Source organism: Penaeus chinensis, chromosome 1 (assembly GCF_019202785.1).
Source record: "Penaeus chinensis breed Huanghai No. 1 chromosome 1, ASM1920278v2, whole genome shotgun sequence".
NCBI classification, from domain to species: Eukaryota; Metazoa; Arthropoda; class Malacostraca; order Decapoda; family Penaeidae; genus Penaeus; species Penaeus chinensis.
The window spans coordinates 23,118,995-23,123,994 of record NC_061819.1 but is presented as its reverse complement, the minus strand read 5'-3'; positions in this window follow the sequence as shown (position 1 = coordinate 23,123,994).

Genomic DNA, 5,000 nt, shown 5'->3' with positions numbered 1-5,000 from the left:
TGTGTATCTCTTCCTCATTATTCTCTCTCTCTCTCTCTCTCTCTCTCTCTATCTGTGTCTCCTTCCCTCATTATCTCCTCACTCTTCTCTCTCTCATCTCTCCTCTCCCTCTCCTCCTCCTCCTCTCTCTCTTCATTCTGTGTATCTCTTCCTCATTATCTCTCTCTCTCTCTCTCTCTCGCTCTCTCTCTCTCTTCTCTCTCTCTCTCTCTCTCCTCTCTCTCTCTCTCTCTGCCTCTCAAAATCTGTCGGACGAGGTAGAAAGGTGGAACATCGACGCTATCAGCTAATGGGACGTGTGCACCTAATGTCTTGTCGTTATGTTTGAACAACAGCATATTAGCGTTACCCCCCCCTTCCCCCGCTCCCGCTACCCCTTCCCCCCTCCCCTCTCTCTGCTAAACCCTTAACCCTCTTCCCCCATTCTCTTAACTCCCTCCCTCCCTCCCTTCCCTCCCTTCCCCTGCCCTCCCTCTCCCTCCCTTCCCTCTCCCTCTCCTCTCCCTCCTCTTCTCTCCCTCCTTTCCCTCCCTTTCTTCCAGTCCCTTTCTATCCCTCCCCCCTTCCCTCCTCCTTTTCCCTCTCCTCCCCCCCCTCCATCTTTTTCCCTCCCTCCCCTCCCCTGTCTCCTATTCCCTCTTCCCCTCCCCTCCTTCCTCTCCCCCTCCCCTCCTTCCTCTCCCCCTCCCCTCCCTCCTTATTCCATCCCCTCCCCCTTATTCCCTCCCTCCCCTCCCCTCCCTTCTATTCCCCTATCTCCCTTTCCTCCTCCCTCCCCTCCCCTCCCTCCCTTTTCCCCTCCCCTCCCTCCCCTCCCCCTCCCTCCCTTTCCCCTCTCTCCTTTCCCCTCCCTCCCCTCCCCCTCCCTCCCTTTCCCCTCTCTCCCTTTCCCCTCCCTCCCCTCCCCTCCCTCCCTTCTAAACCTCTTAGGCTCTTCTCTCATCCTACGACGATTTAGTGAAAAGGCAAATGACGCAACGAAAAGAAGAGAAAGAAAAAACAAACAAAACAAAAAAAACAGAATTCTAAAGTTACCCTTAAAAGTAAAAAAAAAAATATATATATATATATAGTATAACCGCTTTTTAGGGAGATTAGGATTTATGTTTGACCAAAAAACAAACAAACAAATAAACACTGTTTGTCTGCAAGTCACGAATTAAATGTTAATCCGATTATCATATCTTTTTTTAAAATAAAAATAGTGAGCGTATTTCGTGTTCTTCCATCTTATCACACACCCTTTTCTTAGCATACAGATTAAAGTCTCTTGAAGATTCGGGGAAAAAAAATCTTGAGTTTCCCCTCAGCTTCCTCCGCCGAAGCTGGAAACGTTTTGCACATCTCTCGTGGCTTCAAGCGCGGCGGTTGAGTTAACTAAATCGGCTGTAAAGTAAACACAACGTATCGAAAGTTTTTTTTTTTTTTTTTTTTTTGTATGGTATATGTTTATCAATACGTTTTTTGGATTTTTTTATTCATATCTCTTTTTCTTTCTGTCTTTCCGTTCTTCTTCGTAATTTTTTTTTTTTTGTTCTATTTTTATATTTATTTTATTCTTTTATTTTGCCGATCCAGGTACTCTTACTCTTTCTTTTCCTCTCCCTCTCCTTTTCCCCCTCCCTCTTCCTCTCCCTTTCCCCCTATCCATCTCTCTCCCTTTCTCCTTCTCTCTCTCTCCCTCCCTTTCGCCCTCTTACTCTCCCACTCCCTCTCCCTCTTCCTTTCCCCACTCCCTCTTCTCCTTCCTCTCTCTCTATCTTTCTCCTTTCATTTTCCTTATCTCCTCCCTATCTTTCTTCCTCTCTCTACTCCCTTCACCTACCCTTTCCCTCTCCCTAACCTTGCACCCTATCTCTCCCCCCCCCCCATCCTATCCCTCATTCTACTCATTCCACCACCTCATTCTCCTTCTCTCTCCCTATCCTTCCACCCTCTCCTTCTCCCTCTCTCTACTCTCTTCGCTACTTCCTTCATCCTCTCCCTTTATCCTCCTTTTTCTCTCTATCTCTCCATAACCACCTCCTCCTCCCTCTCCCTACCCCTTTATCCTCTCCCTCTTCCCCTCTCCCTCTCCCTCTCCTCATTCCTCTCCCTCTCTTTCTCCCTCTCCCCTTCCCTTTCTATATCTTTATTCCTCTACCTCCCCCTATCTTTCTCCCTCTCCGTTTCCCTCTCCCTTTCTATCTCTTTATTCCTCTCCCTCTCCCTCTCGTTCTCTCTCTCCTTCTCCTTCTCTTTTTTCCTCTCCCTGTCTTTCACTTTCTCCCTCTCCTTCTCCCTCTCCTTCTCCCTCTCTCTTTCTCTCTTTCTCACTCTCTCTCTCTCTTCCTTCTCTCCCTCTCCCTCTCCCTCTCTTTCTATCTCCCTCCCTCTCCTTCTCCCTCTCCCTCTCCTTCTCTTTCTCCCTCTTCCTCTCCCTGTCTTTCTCTTTATCCCTCTCCTTTTCCTTCTCCCTCTCCTTCTCCCTCTCTCTTTCTCTCTTTCTGCCTCTCCCTCTCCCTCTCTTTTTCCCTCTCCCTCTCCCTCTCTTTCTCTCTCCCTCCCTCTCCCTCTCCCTCTCCCTCTCCCTCTCTCTCTCCATCTCCCTCTCCCTCTCCCTCTCCCTCCTCCCCTCCCCTCTTGCCTTAAAGCGTCCCGCATCTTTGCCAGTCGACAGGATTTACGTAATCATAAAGTAATCCACGAAGAATTTGCAACAAAGCGTGTGGGAGAGACGGAAGATTGTGTGTGTGCGTGTGTGTGTGTGTGTGTGTGTGTGTGTGTGTGTGTGTGTGTGTGTGTGTGTGTGTGTGTGGGTGTGTGTGTGTGGCGGGGGGGGGGGGGGAGGAGAGAGAGAGAGAGAGAGAGAGAGAGAGAGAGAGAGAGAGAGAGAGTGAAAGAGAGGGGGAGAGAGAGAGAGAGAGCGAGAGAGAGAGAGAGAGAGAGAGAGAGAGAGAGAGAGAGAGAGAGGGAGGGAGAGAGAGAGAGAGAGAGAGAGAGAGAGAGAGAGAGAGAGAGAGAGAGAGAGAAAGGAAGAGAAAGAGAAAAGAGAAAGAGAGAAAGAGAAGAGAAAAGAGAGAAAGATAAGAGAAAAGAGAGAGAAAGAGACAAGAGTGATAAAGGGAAAGAAAAGAGAGAGAAAGAGACAAGAGTGATAAAGGGAAAGAAAAGAAGAGAGCGAGCGAGTGAGTGAGAGAGCGAGGGAGGGAGAGAGAGAGAGAGAGAGAGAGAGAGAGAGAGAGAGAGAGAGAGAGAGAGAGAGAGAGAGAGAGAGAGAGAGAGGGAGAGAGAGAGAAAGAGAGAGGGGGGGGGGGGTACGTGTGCGTTCGGGAGTCAAGAAAGCAGATGCTGGGATATTTCATTTTAAAGCTCGTGGTGGATCGAGGCTTTTGCTTGGTTGCAAGGAGGTTGATATGCATGTTCGTGGGTCTCTTTTGTTTGTTTGTTTGTATGTTTCTACGTTTTCGGTTTGAATGGTTGCTTGTTTGAGTGTTTTGTCTGTAAGTTGTTGTTTTGTTGTTGTTGTTGTTGTATTTTGTCAACATATTTTCTGTTTGTAATATTTGTGTATGTTTGCCTGTCTGTTTAGATACTTGACTCTCTGTGTGTTTGTTTGTTTGCGTCTCTTCCTGACTGTGTTTGCCTACTTGTTTACTCGTTTGCATGTCTGTTTGTCGGTTTGTCAATTTGTTTGTCTCTCTTTGTGCTACGGTTCTCCTAACGTCTGTATGCCTAAAAGATGACTTTATAAACAGACTAAATAAACTTTACATCGCTATGCAAAGTCACCGTTGATATTTCGTATTTATGTCACACACGCTACTATTGAAATCAAAATCTCTTCGGGCGCTAAATGTTTCAGATTATTGCAACAAAATATGGCTTAAAGGGAATTCACGGTTGTTTCGAATATAAATGAAGCGAAAATTCTACGGCAAATAGCTTACAGCTCTATAATATTGGAACTAGATATGACTTAAAGGCAATTTATAATAGTTTCGGATAGAAATAAAGAGGAAAATCCACTGTAAGTCTCCTCGTTTTATATATAACATGTGCTAAAATAATGACATAATAATACTTTCAGGAAGAAAACATATTTTAGAAAGTTACTGCTAATCAATATAATATATCTCAAGAAATTTAAGGATAACAAGCACAAAAGAATGTATTTCGTTTTCCATCGGGAATTTACAGAATTTAGTATTGTGGAAAATAGCTCAATCAATACATTCTTCAAGAAATAACAGAATTGCTGCAGTGCATTTGCAATGACCATAAAGACGCATTTTTAGGGTAAACTGAAGATTCTATATGATATGAATTATTACGAAATTGGAGGCCGCATATTAATGGTAAACATCGCTGTTTTGAAAGGACCAGAGTGAGTCGTTAGGATGAAATGCAGAGTGAAATAGAGATATTATAGTCTATCTTCTCAAAATACATGCACTTCAAGCATTAGACGAAGCAATTTAGTCGTTCAAAGCTGCAGACATTGACTGTTCTTAATCCCCAGGCTTATCAGCTCCATTCTGAAACGCAATTGTAGCACGAGCATTCAAACATACCGTAAAAAAAAAGCTAATATCCACATGTGAAGTGTACCGAGAACATAAACGCGCAATGTCACAAATCGCGTTTAAGTATAACGTAACAGATGCGATAAATCTTGACGAAATGGATATCGTTTGGTGCTAAAGAGTTGTAATGATAAGGGTCCTGTTAGTGGTTACCATAACAAGCAACGGGTTATTATTCGGTAGTTGTAGCTTTCCTGTCAATGTTGTTGTAGTTGTAGGATCTTCCTGCCTGTATTTGTACTCGTAGACGTAGTAAGACACGAAGAAAAATAAGTTTATATACTACAAGTGCGACCCGTGGAAATTCCACAGAACGAAAATAAGAGGTACTTTTCCCTCCTCTCTCTGTCTTTCATGCTCCTCCTCCTACCTCTCTTCCTATTCCTGTCCTTCTCCCTCAGTGCAACCCCCTCCCCCTCACTCCCAAATCTTCCT